Here is a 14,768-nt window from a genome sequence, read left to right as displayed (position 1 = left end):
GAGCCTCAGAGAAAGGCACAATTCTGCTCCCTTGCTGGGAGAATCGGGGAGGGCAGAGCTGAGAGCTGTGTGGCTGCCACCAGCAGGGACACGTGTGTGCTCGCTGCATTTAAATCAGTGTGTTTATATTTAATCTGGAGCTACTTGGTTGTGAGACAGCCCCCACTTCAAAAAGGTTTTCTGCTCTGTTGGCATCAGAACCGAGTGCACGGTGTTGTGGGCCCTGTGAGGAGCTGTCTGGGCTCACATTCAGGAATCCACAGCATCCAGCAGGAGCGTGGATGCTGCTCACCTGGAATGCAGCTTCTGCTTCACATCCCCAGGTTAGGCTATTGCTAGAATGGTGGAATGCTTTGGATTGGAAGGAATTTTAAAGCTCATCCCATTCCACCCCCTGCCATGGGCAGGGAAACCTTCCACTAGCCCAGGTTGCTCCAGCCTGGCCTTGGACACTTCCAGGGATCCAGGGGCAGCCACAGCTTCTCTGGGCAACCTGTGCCAGGGCCTCCCCACCCTCACAGGGAACAATTCTTTCCCAATATCCCATCTAACCCTGCCTTCTGGCAGTGGGAAGCCATTTCTCCTTGTCCTGTCCCTCCATCCCTTGTCCCCAGTTCCTCTCCAGCTCTCCTGGAGCCCCTTTAGGCACTGGAAGGGGCTCTCAGGTCTCCCTGGAGCCTTCTCTTCTCCAGGTGAACTCCCCCAGCTCTCCCAGCCTGACTCCAGAGCAGAGGGGCTCCAGCCCCGGGATCAACTTTAGTGGCCTCCTCTGGACTCACTGCAGCAGGTCCACATCCTTCTTGTGTTGGGGGCCCAGGGTTTTGGGCATTTTCTAGATCTGAGACGTCACCAAATACTGTCAGATCAGTAAAGAACAGCAAAGTGGTAACTAACAATTGTCATGGTGCACATTAGAAGAGGGAGGGGTGTTTTGATAGAAAATGGGGATAGCAAAGGGCTTTTGTTTTTTGCACTTCCAAACTGCACAGACCCAAGGCTGATGGATTCTGAGGAAGAGGGAAAACGTGTGGTTCAGAGATTATAAATGTGGAGAAGTCCTTTTCCTGCCATACTGTCAGGATTGCTCTGAATTCTTCCTTGGAGGATTTTGCTGTGCTGTGTGAGAGATGATCCACAAATTCTGGTTCTCTTTGCAAGGCAGAAAAAGTCAGTTCTGTGTTGCCAGTGAAGCAGACCTGTGCACAGTGATGGAGATCCAGGGGAGGAAGAGTCATGGATGGAGACATGGATTTGCTGCTGCTTCCTTCCCCTTTGATTTTTCTCTCCCTCAGGCCAAGTAAGACCTTGCTTCACCAATTGCTCTGTGTTGAAGCCACTGCTGGCTGCTCTCTGTGCTGCCCCATTTACACCCCTCCATCCCTGTTTCTTCCCAATTCCTTTTTGCCCTCTGGTTCCTGCATCTGTAGGGGTTTCAGGATTGAGTTACATTTGGGAACCTGGCTGCCATTCCAGGTGAGGCCAGAGCCCTCCTTTCCTTTTGAAGTCTGTATGTGCATGTGTGTGTGTGCATTCTTGTCTGTTTTGTTTGTTATCTTTTGATAATTTTGACTTTTCTCCACTGCCTTGGCAGAGTTGGGAGCAGAGGAGGAGTTAGTACAAGGTGGGAATCTGGTTCCCTGAGGCAACTTGTGCTTCTTTGTCTTCCTTCACAGCTGCCTTTTGAGGCCCATCACAGGTTTTAGCCCATTTATTATGTTGTGGCAGTGCTTTTGTTTTCTCATCAAGATGGCCCGAGGCGCTAAGTACCCAAGTCTGAGATCCCCACTGAAAAACTGCATAATGATTTATTTTGACAAGATCTATTTACCATGAAATCGTGACCAGTGATGCTAATTTTACTGTCATTTTCAATTCATTATTAGATGAGCCCTTATTAGCTTTTCTAGCACTTTTTACTAGGAATGCTCTGACAAGCCTAAAATTGCATGGCTTTCAGATTTTGGCACTTTGTGTTTTTGGTTTTTTTTTCCTCTTGTCCCCTGGGATCATTCCCACTCGGAATTGTCATATGCAATGACAGTTAGATCAAATGAGCAAAACATACTGTTGCTCAACACCGAAGGTTGTTTAGGCACAGATGTATTCAAAGTCATTACATTATAAAAACCAACTTATTGAAGCAGTTTAGGATATTTTGAACTCAAATTATGGTTTCTGAAGAGTGTTCCAGCAGTATCCTTGCCTCATGCATTTGAGCTTTCCCTGCCATAATCTGACATTGATACTGACTGACAAGTTTGAGTAGTGAGGCTCCGTCTTTTCTGAAGATAAGTGCTAATATTTTGTAAACCAAATTATTTGGAAAGGCTTGTTCAGCATTTTCACTGGAGGAAAAGTTCTCTCTACTTGACTTAAAGTGAAACTTTGATTACCAGTGCTCTTTCTGATGGTATAATTCATTTATCCCCGATCTTCTGTGCTTGTTCCTACCACAGGCATTAGCATAAAACTAGTGTTACCACTAGATGGGTCTGTTTCTTTAATAAGTCATTGACTACCACTTGGAGTAGTTTCACAAGAGAGAAACATTTGAAGACTTCTCTGGTTGATATCAAGTACATGTTTTCTAACTTCTCTTTGACTACAGTTACTTGTGTGTTCATTAAAAAATTATGCTTTTTTTAATCCATCAGCCTGTCCTATTCTGCTGTTCTCCGTGGTATGGAGTTAGTAAGAGCTCTAGGATTCTGGGGGAAAAAAAAGTTTATTTTAATTCATTATTTTAATTAGGAGATAAGAACTAATAACACCTCACTGCAATTTCTACATGTACATTTGAAAAATTTATCAGAACGTTTCCTTTGTATGACCTGCGACAAATGGAAACGTTCAGCTTCAGTAAGTTCATTGAAAGCACGTGAACATTACTTTGTTTTATTCAAAAACGTCTGAAACAATCACAGACCCATTACCAAAGTGCTTGCAACAAAGGCAAACCTTAAATATGAGATGCGAAGGTTATTTTTGGAAGCAAGCATTTCATCAGTTCAAAGATGTGATGGTAGCAGTTGATTGAAATCTTCCATACACTACAGTGAGAAAAGCAAATTTGTGCTTGATGCTTTGCTCTTTCTCTCTCTGTGCCAGGAGACAAAATCCAAGAGATTCTCCCAGTCCAAGACTGACTTGTTCTGGCAGAGCCAAGGGAAAGGGACTTCTGCAGAAAAAGGCAACAAAAGGCCTAGATTGGTGTTGCTGTGCTGGAGGTTGGCTTAGAGATGTTCCTTCCAACCAATACTTCTACAGCTGTATAAAACCAAATAATTAAAGTGTTCATAAACACCTTTAATTCCACAAAAAAAAAAAAAACAACACAACAAAAACCAACAAAAAAATCAACCAAAAACCAACTCTCCAAATGTTTTCTAAAAGCTTTCTTTGTACATTGCACAGGAGAACTGTCAGACCTTCTGTGCTTATGGGTTTTTTTCAGACCATTACATTCCATACACTTATAACTTTTTTAATTGACTTAGTATTTGATTTAAGTACCCCTTCAATTTTTTGGTTTTTTAAACCCCAACCTTGACAGAGCATCCCTGCTCTCCCTGGCACTTCAGATTTCAGGTCAGCCCGTCTGTAAGACGTGTCCGTCGCCTGTTCCAAGTTTGTTTTATGATATTGGAGGTTTCACCGTCACAATATGCCAAATTTGCAGTTCTAAACAACTGCAACTAGAAACCTTATTTGCCAGTTTCTTTGAACTTACCATTCATTTCTCCACAGGTGTTTCCCTAGAGCTTATTTACCACAGCAGTTATACAGTTGTGCCACAGATGATGCTGCAGATGTTCCAGCTGGTGCCTGAGGCAGCTCTCTGTCTCCTAAGGTCATACTACAAGTATTTGATTTTATTGGGCTTCTTTGTTTCTTGTTTGCATCCACACCCACAGCAGTAACTGCCTAATTCTTCCAATAGTCTTAATTAATGTTTGGTGCATTTTAAGAAGCCTATTTCGCACCTCGGTAACAAATAATAACAACATTTTTGTATTCTCAGTGACTGTTTTTAACATCTGCTTGGGTGTAGCAGTTGGCTGGTCTGAGAGACAGAACTCGTGGGTCTGAAATCTTAGAAGACACAGTGAAATGGGGTATTACAAGAGGAGTAGATGTCAGTGTATGATGCAGTGTGAACTGACCTTGAAGTATCAATATCTTGGTTGAGTAAATCCTGTGTAATAGAGAAGTTGTGCACGTGTGTTCAACCTGACAGTTCTGTGCTGGAATTAAATGCAGTTGCAAACCACAGACCTTTCACATGCTTTTACTCTTTTTGATGTTTTAAGCTGTCAAACAGATTAAAAAGAACAATTGTACTAGCTGTTTTCTTAATTTTTTCAACAAGCCCCCAAGTATTAGGGTTCAAGGCACTGCTTTCCTTTACTGCTGATTTGAAAACAATTGTTGTAACCCAACTGTGACGCTGCAGAAGGGCTGTGAAATTTGACTTTTGCTAGGAAATTCATTGCAAATTAGTAAAGCACAGCCAGGCCCAATGCTGGGGTTCATCTTGCAGCTTCTTCAGTCCAACTTCATCAGCCTAATATGGTTACACAGGAGTGTGAGGTGGGTTTGGTGTATGTGGTAATCTGCTTTTTGGCCACCTTGGCTGCCTGTGGCAATATTGTGTGGATCAGCTTCTAGGACAAACCACCAGAGCATCTGTATCTGCTGTAGGCAGTGTTCTTGCTTGTAAATATTAAAATAGATTTCATAAGGCTTCTGATTTAAATCTTCCTCGTGGTACTTAATTGGTAATTTATATTTGAGAGAGGGATTTGGGTGAGGGTTTATTAGCTTGAATTATTGAATTATCATTATATTGTGGAGCTTTTTGTTAAAATTACCAGACCCTGTAATTATTGATATCTGAAATCGCTTCAGTTCATTAATGAATAAAATCATAAAATAGAACAGTATAATGATACCTAATTGCAACAAACTAGATTACAATCTTTTATTTACAGGTAGGCATAAATGAACTCTAGTAGTAGAACTTGAATAATACATATTACTCTTGCTTTTAAGAAGATTTTCTGGAAACTTTTTTTGGGTTTGGTTTATTTTTTTTCAAATAAGTTATTCTTCAGCAGCAAGCACATTGGTAGATGTTTAAATGGAGGACATACCCTGCTTTGTATTCTTGGGTTTGCATGTGCATGTGCATAGGTATTTTAGACAAGGCTATACAAAGAGGTTTCACTGTTTGCCTGCCAAAGGTGTGGTATTTGCAGGTTGTTCTAGATGCGGGGAAATTTTCTCGCCATTAAATTATTTAATCTAGAAGAATGCTTTTACTTTGCATTTAAGTGTTAAAGCAGTAATTGTAGTTACTTTTACAGCAGACAGTATGAAGTTTCAGGGTAGCAGGCAAGGGGGCTGCTACATTTGATGGCACATAGGGCATTTCCCTTGTGTTTGTGGAACAACAGCTTAAAGATGATGCACAGAAGAGCTGTCATTAAAATTGTAAGCACAGTGGTTGAATAAAATGCAGGTTACTGTTCAGACTGCAGACTGATTCCACTTTTGTCTCAATTCTGGCATGGATTTTACATAAAGTAGAAGCCAGAGGTTTCTTCTAAACAATCACACAGTGGTTGGAGTGGCACATAACTGCTAATTTTCACCTCACAAGTGCTGAGTAAGAATAATAATTTTCTGTCTGCAAAAACTACTTTTGGTTTCCAAAAACTTCAGTGATTTAGCTGAAAATACTGGTCTGTCTGTAGCCGTGTAGTTTGTTTCCATTCAGCCATGAGCTGAGGATGAGATTCCTAATGGGCCGTTTCTTGGGATGCCCGTCTCCTGCTGTGTGTAATTTTGTTTGCTGGTGATCAAGGAGACTCTGACACACCCATTTTCTTACTCCATTGGTGTTTGTGCTGCCCTTTGGCCCTGGGAGAATCATAGAAGCATTTAGGAAAGAAGAAACCTTTAAGATCATGAAGTCCAACTGTTAAGACAACATTGCTGAGCCCACCATTAAATGAGGTCCCCAGGTGCCACGTCTACATGTCTTTTAAATCCCTCCAGGAATGGTGCCTCCACCACTGCCCTGGGCAGCCTGTTCCAATGCTTTACAACCCTTCCAAGTGAAGGAACTTTTCCTACTATCTAATTTAAACCTCCCCTGGCACAGCTGGAGGCCGTTCCCTCTCCTCCTGTCCCTTGTTCCCTGGGAGCAGAGCCCGACCCCCCCCCGGCTCCCCCCTCCTGTCAGGGACTTGCAGAGCCAGAAGGTCCCCCCTGAGCCTCCTTTTCTCCAGGCTGAGCCCCCCCAGCTCCATCTGCTGCTCCAGCCCCTTCCCCAGCTCTGTTGACCTTCTCCAAACTCACTCTAGCACCTCCATGTCCTTCTTGTAGTTTTGGGGGCCCCAAAACTGAACTGCTTTTGCGTAAAACCAAGCCGTGATCAAAGAAGCCAAAAATCTGCCAGTGACACCAGGCTCAGAGCCAGGTATTGATCCTGTTTCTTTCCTCATCTTTCCCAGAAACTGGAAGGATAGAGAAGAGCATTACTTCTGCTCTTGATCCTTTAACCAGTTGTTCCAAGGCCCCAAAGTCTCTCTTGATTGCCCTCATACAACTTCATTATCCCATGGAGAATAATCTGAGGGCTGTACCAGAGTAGCAAGCTTTCTCTTCATATCTTTAACCCAAGACCAGGGGAGCCAGGAGACTTCTTCCCTAAGGAGTGCTCTGGTCTGCATATGAGGCCTTATGTTCCCTTCAAAAGGGACTCTCTGATGCCTTTTTTACTTTATCACCTCAACCTCTGTGACACCTCCAGTGCCGGACGAGCAGTCAGTCATCCTTGTCATTGTGGGGTTCTGCTTGCATGGCCTCGTACCTGTGATGCCAGGGCCCCTGGAGCAGTGGGACAGTCACAGAGGAGCACACCTGCTGCTCTCTTGAGGTTCCCTGCCTTGGGAATCCCACCTGTGCACTCCACTGGAGCACTCAGCTGTGGGTCGTGCTCACCTTCACTGTGGAATGATATTATGTCAAGCACTGATTGAACCTGCTGTTCCTACGAGGTGCAAACACTGAAAGAGTCTTAACACTGGGTTTGATAGTGCTATTGAAAGCGTTTTCAAAATCCTTCAGAATTTTTACTTTAAAACAGGTTAATGGTAGTGTGGTCAAGGCCATCATAGGGGCCTGGCAGGACAGGCTTTGCCTCAGTGTGTCAGCTGTTGATCATCATGTTGACTTCTGCGGGGAATAAATAGGGCAGCTCTATATTTCAATACTATTTAAAATCTGTGTGACACTTTTAGGGTAATAGCTCACGTGTCTCTAAAGGAGGTAATGAAGTTGCAAATTGCCTAATCATTCTAATGCATGCATATTGCCATTCTGTTTGGCAAATCTGCAATCAAGCCATTGATTTGCTTTCGCTAATGCCAGCTAATCATGCAGAGGTGGAATTTGAGCTGTGAGTGATAGGCTCTGCGAGCAGCTTTCTGGGGCTGACAGATTGGGCAAAGCAAGAAGCTGTGAGAGCAGTGCTGTGCTTTCCTACTTTGCACTGCGGTGTTATCCTTAAAGTTGATTTAAATGATCCCAGCTGGCTGCTACCGGAGACACCGTCTGCGACCCTGCCGTAGAATTCCACCTTACCTGGGGCTGCTGCTTGTTCTGGGGGAAAGAAAGTCTGCCAGGTGACATTCCTTGGAGATTCCCTGTCAGTCCCTCGACCTCATAAGTGTTTGTTGAGCTGGACTATAACTAATGTAAGGACCCAAGCCCAATTTCAGTAGGTGCGTTCCTGGGGCTGTTGCATTACTTTGAGTAGCTCCTGGTGGGCAACCAGCTGTCCCTGCCCAGCCGTGTGTCCTGGGGACAGGGAGGGCAGTGGGATCCTGGGGGGCACCAGGAGAGCGTTGGCAGCAGGGCAGGGAGGGGATCCTGCCCCTCTGCCCAGCCCTGGGCAGGCACATCTGCAGGGCTGGGCCCAGCTCGGGTTCCTCAGCACAGCAGGGACAGGGAGCTCCTGGAGCGGGGCCAGCGCAGGCTGCGGAGATGCCCAAGGGATGGAGCAGCTCTGGGAGCAGCAAAGGCTGAGGGAGCTGGGGCTGTTCAGCCTCCAGAGCAGACCCTGAGAGGGGCCCTCAGCCATGTCTGCAGGGGCTGCAGGGAGGGGGCAGAGGATGGAGCAGGCTCTGCTCGGGGGGGCCCAGCAATGGCACAGGAGGAACGGGCAGGAACTGATGCCCAGGAAGTTGCAGCTGGACAGGAGGAAGAACTTGGCTGGGCAGTGACCCAGCCCTGAACAGGTTGTCTAAAGTGTGTGAAGTCTCCTCCCTGGGGCTATTCCAGAGCTGTCTGGACACACTCCTGTGCCGTGTGCTCTGGGCTGGCCCTGCTGGAGCAGGGAGGTGGCACCAGATGCCCACTGTGGTCCCTTCCAGTCTGGCCCACTCTGGGATTCTGTGAGTCTGTTACTGTGCTTTTCTTACAGAACACCAATGATTCATGGTGCTATATATCCAACTGCAAATCTACAGGAGAGTGAATTTACTCTGACCTTTGATGACATCTCTACATGCTGTATTTCTTCAGCTGTTTGGTTTAGCATTGCATTAAACTGTTGCTTAATGTGTTCATCAGGCTTGTGTCTGTGATTGTGTACTGACCTAAATTTCTATGGAAAGCACTGAGTTTTACAGTTGAGAGAGAATATCAACATCCTGGAATCCTCTGTGTTTCTCAGTATGAAGTTACTAACATTGAATTAGCATCATACTGGACACGGGGATGCAAGTACAGCTTTCAGTTTTATCACACTCCTCTTGGCTCCTTTGCTGCCAAAGTTTTCCCCCAGATTTTCCACAAAAACCGAATTCTCATCCCCTTTCTTGTAGTTTGACTTATCTTTTGAGTCTACAGTGGCTACAATCTCCATTTGGGCATGATGACTTTCCTCTGTTCTCTGGTTTCTTTCAGGAAAGCAGGAGGTCTCAGAGCTCTTAGACTATACATGTAATGTACCAAGAAGAAGGGAAATCCTAATTTTAATGCATTCTTCAAAATGTGTGACCAATATACAGTGTCTGGTTGATGTTTTAGTGCCCTTACTGATCCCAGCCACATCGCTACACCCTAAGGAAGAGAACTTTCTATCAAACTAATATATCTAGAGCTGACTTGGCCAGCATCTAATGCCTTTATGAACATTTCTAGCAGTCAGGGAAAGCAGATCCAGCACAGTTTAGTTTTGGACATGGTTTTTAAGAGGTTACTGCCCTTAGCAAGTAGGTCAGTAGCCTTTGTCAGTCTTCACCTGTGGCCAGCTTTAAGGGTTTGTGGCTATCAGCAGCTCATGATTTCTATCTCTGATTGCTAATGAGAAATGATAGATGCTTGAAAAAAAATCAAAAAAACCCTAAAAGGCTATTTTAGGCCATGTTATTTGGGTTCCTTTTTAGCTGAGGATATTTGGCGGCAGACTTCTGTGCCACGAAAAAATGACAGATAAAATGTGTGTTGTCCCAATGAGTCAAAGAAATCAGCCACCTAATAATAGTAATTACACTGTGCATCTGTGATGTTCTGCATGCTTAGGACTGTGAAGATATTAGCTAATTAATCCTTTCAACACTGCTGTGCAGTTGGTGTAGCTGGTACTATTCTCTTCTTTTTGTAAACGAAGGAACAAATAGAAAAGTTTGACTGATGCGCTTTGCAGCAGGGAGCAACTTCACATTTCAGGAGTTTATTCCACTGAGGTGCCTTGAAGGCACAAGGTGGGTGGAGGTCCACCTCGGAGCATTGCTGCAGAGGCAGGCAGTTCAAAATGCTGGCTGCTGTTGCCCTTTGCCTTATTCTGTTTTTTAGGACTATATTATCCACCAAAATAGCTGTTAGAACGGTGGTAGAGAGGACAGTTCTTGTGGCACAAGAGCTGTACCAACAGCTACTGCTGAACACAAATTCAGCTTTCAACCTTCAGCAGCGCTGGTGGCTTGTAATGTGGAGGTGAGTTATGACAGGGTATCCTTTGTCTGCCAGCTGCTTAGGGAAGAAGAGCAGCTGTTCTAAGTGCTAACTGTGAAGCTCATTTGATCTAGAATTAATTCACAGAGTGAATGAACAATCAGTGCTGATGCAGCACCTTCTGTGAAAACAGGTGAGCTGCGGTTCTCGTGTGAAGTGTGCTGGCCACAAAACTTGATGGTAGCTGAACTCAAGGTGGTGTTGCACAGTGTCCTAAGCAAATGAATTTCTTTCAGCACTTCAGGTCGTAGATGTTTCACGTCCATCTACTGTTTGGACACTATAAAAAGTGTAGATTAATGTTGGTGCTGATGTTGCACCTTAATAATCTGGTGGTAAATGTGCTGCATCTTGAAAAAAGTTTTAATTCCTGCAACTAGATTGGCTTTGGGAAGTGTCAGCTGCCTGTAAACCCCCAGCTATGAGTAAGTGCTCATTGCCTTCAGAGCATGAACTGTGTTTTTGTAAGCAGCCATGCTGACCCAGTGCAGGAACACGATGTGCCAGAAAAGCTCTCGTGGAGAAGGCTGATTTCCTCCAACACAGCCCTTCTCTGCCCTTCTAGTTCAAATGCCTTATAAAGCCACCTGTCTGTTCATGTCATGCCACAGTGAGGGGGAACAAGGGAAAACACATCTGAAAGCTTGTTATGTTTGTTGGAATGCCCTCCTTGGTCCCTGAGAAAAAAAAAAATCTTCTCTTTAAACCCATCTGCACGGCCTGCTGATAGTTCCAAAGTTATGAATGCTCTAAATGATGTTCTTGGATCTTTTTTAGGGTAGCAGATAAAGACATCACTGGCATCTTTCAGTGTCTAATTTTTGCTCCTTGGCAGCCAGCACAGAACATGCTGATGTTGGGCAGTACTGTGCAATGCCTCCCTCCTTACACTCAGAGAATACTCAGTGGATGGTGTGAAAGAGGACAGAAAAACGTAGATAGTGGAGATCATCAGCCTTTGAAACCTCAGCTGATCCTTTCCTGCTCTGCTGTATCATGGACAAAGGCGTTGGTCGTGGCACTGACAACATTTTTAGTCTTGGTTCTCACTGCAGCCTTGAAGTGCTGAGGGTTTTTTCCCCCTTCTCAATTGTCAACAACTCTCCTGTGATTTTTGACCCCATCATGCATTTCTGATCAGTTTTAACACGGGAGTAGAAATCTCAAATCTCATTTACCTAATTTGAAGGAAAATTGTGTCTGGCTGTAGAAATCATACTCAAATTGGTATCAGTGACAGAGAAACTGTGGTGTGGGTTCAGCAGTTCCTGACTGTATCTAACTTTTCTGACCATTCAGGATGTGTCTCTGAATCAGTCACACTTTATGCCACCTCTTAATTAGTGGTAATTTCTGGGTATCAGAGGGAGCTGAGAATACTGGTTACATTGTGGGAGTTTAGGAGACATAGGGGGGAAGTTAGAACAGTGCATTAGATAAATTCATGGGGATTGCAAGGGTAGTTGGTGATCGATATTGCAGGGAACAGTTGGAGCAGGTCTCTAAGTCTGGCATCCTAATTTTTCATCACTGGGAAAACATTAACTTCTTTTTCTAGTTAATGAGTGCGAAGGGAAATTGCCTCTTGATCGAGCTGCCTGTCCTGTGTTCAGAGCTGTTTGTTAACTCTGTGCTGGAGCACGTACAGCGACCTCCGCAGGCAGCACGACCCGAAGGACGCCACCTTTAAACCGAAGCAATAAATGCTGTTTACCTTTAAAACGGCTCTTTTCCTTTTTTCCTCATTTTGGGGATTATTTTTGATGAATGGCCCTTCAGCAGCCTCCTTGGCTCGTGAATGCCAGTGGATGTGGGTTAATAACAGCATGAGGGAGAGTGCTTTTAATAGTCCTTTCCGTGTGCACTGAACAGGCTGGCCCCGCTCTGATGCTCTGCTTTTGGATGCTGATGTGAACAGAGATGCTCTTAAAGAACTGTTGAATGGGTTTGTACTGGTAATATTTTCCCCTCTCCCTCCCCCCTTGAAATATTTTACTGAATTTCTCTTCAGCTTTTTTGGCAGTTTGAGGGTTGGGAGTCTATCTGCTGGTAGGCACTGGGTCTATTAAAGCCCAGCTGCCTTTGTTTCTGTATGTTATTCTGGATTATGTTCCTTTTGACAGGGTATTTTTTCTTGTAATTTGAATAGTCACTGCATTTGTGTCTTCTTTAGGGCTGATACCCCTACTTTTATCTGTCCTCTCTAAGCAGAGCATCACTTCTGAAGTGGTTTGCTGGATCTGACCACAAGATAGAGGCTTTTTTCCTTTTTTCCCTGCCAGACCAGCCTTCTGCTTACTGCTGCAGAGCAGCCAAGGCCAGGGCAGAGCCAGCACTCCCAAACTGCTGGGACTTTGGAAGTTAATTGAAAATATTAGTTAACATGTGTTCTACTAATGAATAGCCAGCTTGCTAGAAAGCCCCCCCATAAAAGTGAGTATGCAGCAGCACTGCACCACTTGTGGTTGTAGAATTTGGGGGGAAAAAAGAAGTATGTAGAATTTCATAGTGAGTGTGAATGATTTGGAGGGTGATAATGGTCACCAACAGCACAACTGTGGAGGTTTGGCTCTAACCAGCTGCCTGTGAGTCTGCAGTGGTGGAGGATGTGCCAGAGGGCAAACTCAGGAGAAATGTCTTCCCAAAAGAAGCTGCTGAGCCTCCCACACTGCTCTGACTCTGTATTTTCTTATTTACCTTTCCAAAAGTACCTGTGATTATAAAAGTTTCTGGATTCTGAAGAGAAATTTTGCTAAGATTTTTTTTTTTTTTAAATTTTAACTGTGCTACTCGTACTGTTTGGCAGGTCTGATAGAACACTCCTTTTAATGTTTCTCTGAAGTACAAGATTCAAGGAGATGTGTTAATTAATAATTAGGCTTTTCTCTTGGTCTTTATCTGCATAGATAGCACTTTTTCATGTAATTAGGCAAATAATTTGATTTTGCAAGGCAATACTAACCAATATACCCTTTTCACATGTGGTGAGAGGATGGACTCGGTCAAAGGTTGGACTCGATGATCTTTGATGTCTTTTTCAACCTTTGTGATTTCATGAAATTTGCCTCCACTCAGAATTTAAAGTAATTTTTCTAATCTTTCTAAAGGTTTTTTTTTTCCCCCTCTTTTTCCCCCTTTCAATTATGTTGCCCATCCAATTTACATGGTGTAACATAAAAAGAGGATCTGTGTTAAAATAGCTGGGTTTTTTGTTGTTGCTAATTAGCGTGAAACAGATAATGGGATATGTTACTGCTGGGTGGAAAGTGGGAGTAGAAGGAGAAAATGAAAAATTATTATTCTGAGCACCTGACATTATCTAGCACAGAGTAAGAATTCCCTCTATACCAGTAAAAATAAACCAGTATATGTTTTAAAGATGTATTCAAACTGAGTGATTATTTTAGGATTGTAGCATTTATTATTGCATGAAAACCTTTCTCCCTTCATCCAATATAATTTTATGTTCTAAACTGTCAAACAAAATACTGCTCTGATTGCATTATGGTGATGTACCCGATGTGCATTGTGCTACTCCCACAAAGTGGTTTTTTTCAAAAAAATGTGGATATTTTTTGCATGAAACCCATGAGGATAGATAACAATGGCTTATATCACCTAAAGCTTGTGCTGGGGGAGGGAAACTCAACCTTCAGTAACTGGTGCTTAACTGAGTGTGGGAGAGGAGGGATGAGCGATGTTCATTGATCCCGTGTTGTAACAACAGGAATCTCTCAGTGCCTGAGTGCCAGAGCTACTCCTAAGCGAGGAAGCCAAAAGCAGTAATTGTAACATCATTTAAGAAAGCTTTTTGTTCCTTCCTTAAGGCTATCCTTCTATTTTACCTAGCCAGTGTTGTTAAAGCTAGAGCACTGCTTTCCTTTGCTTTGTAGCCTTGAATTTGAATGAAGAAGCACGAGCAGGGCTGCAACTCTTCTGGCAACTGATTCATGTTGGATGGCAATTAAAAAATCCTGTGGCTTGTTTATAAATGTAGGGACATCGTTTATAAATGCTTCTTAATTGCTTTCTGCATTTCCACGTAGGGGACAGAGGAAAGGCCCGTGTGTCTCTGCAGGTCAGGTGAGGCAGCCTCTCACCTGGCCAGAAGCACAGCTCCCAGCAAGGATGCTTCCTCCTGAAAGCTTCAAATATGCTTAACCCAAGGGAGGTGAGGCTTTTGGTCACAGTGAAGTCATCTAAAACGTTGACAGGGTTCTTGAAGTCGTTGACTTTGACGTTTGCCAGGTTAATAATTAGGCAAATGCTGTTGGAGCTGAGGGACATCCAGCCTGGGGGATGTGCTGTCTGCAGCAGCCTGAGAATCCTCTGACTTGATGAAGTACCAGCTGCACTGGGGCAGTGCTGCCTCCAGAGCGAGGGGAAGGCAAGGTGTGCTTTCCCTGTCCAGGAAAGCAATGGAGTGATGACTTTCTCTATAGGATGTGTACTAGACTGTTATGAGACATGTTTTAATATTCACGTGTAAATAGGGTTTTCTCATTCCTCTGAAGTCACTCAGCTCCCTGAGGAGATTATAATAGGCTGCTGGACCAAACCTGTTTAATTTCCCTTATCTTTCCAAGCCATCCAAAGCCAGTTTCTCCTTTAATTTAATTAGACAAAAGACAAGTGTCCTGTAAATAAAACCGGTTTACCATTAACATATTTCTGCATTGTTCTCCCATGCTAATCACACATGGAGGCCTGAAGTGTGTAATGGTAAGAGAAATGCAAACCTG

This window comes from Neopelma chrysocephalum, unplaced genomic scaffold (genome assembly GCF_003984885.1).
Source record: "Neopelma chrysocephalum unplaced genomic scaffold, ASM398488v2 Primary Assembly neopelma1_89, whole genome shotgun sequence".
NCBI classification, from domain to species: Eukaryota; Metazoa; Chordata; class Aves; order Passeriformes; family Pipridae; genus Neopelma; species Neopelma chrysocephalum.
The sequence above is the reverse complement of the archived record's forward strand: the minus strand, read 5'-3'. Positions refer to the sequence as shown.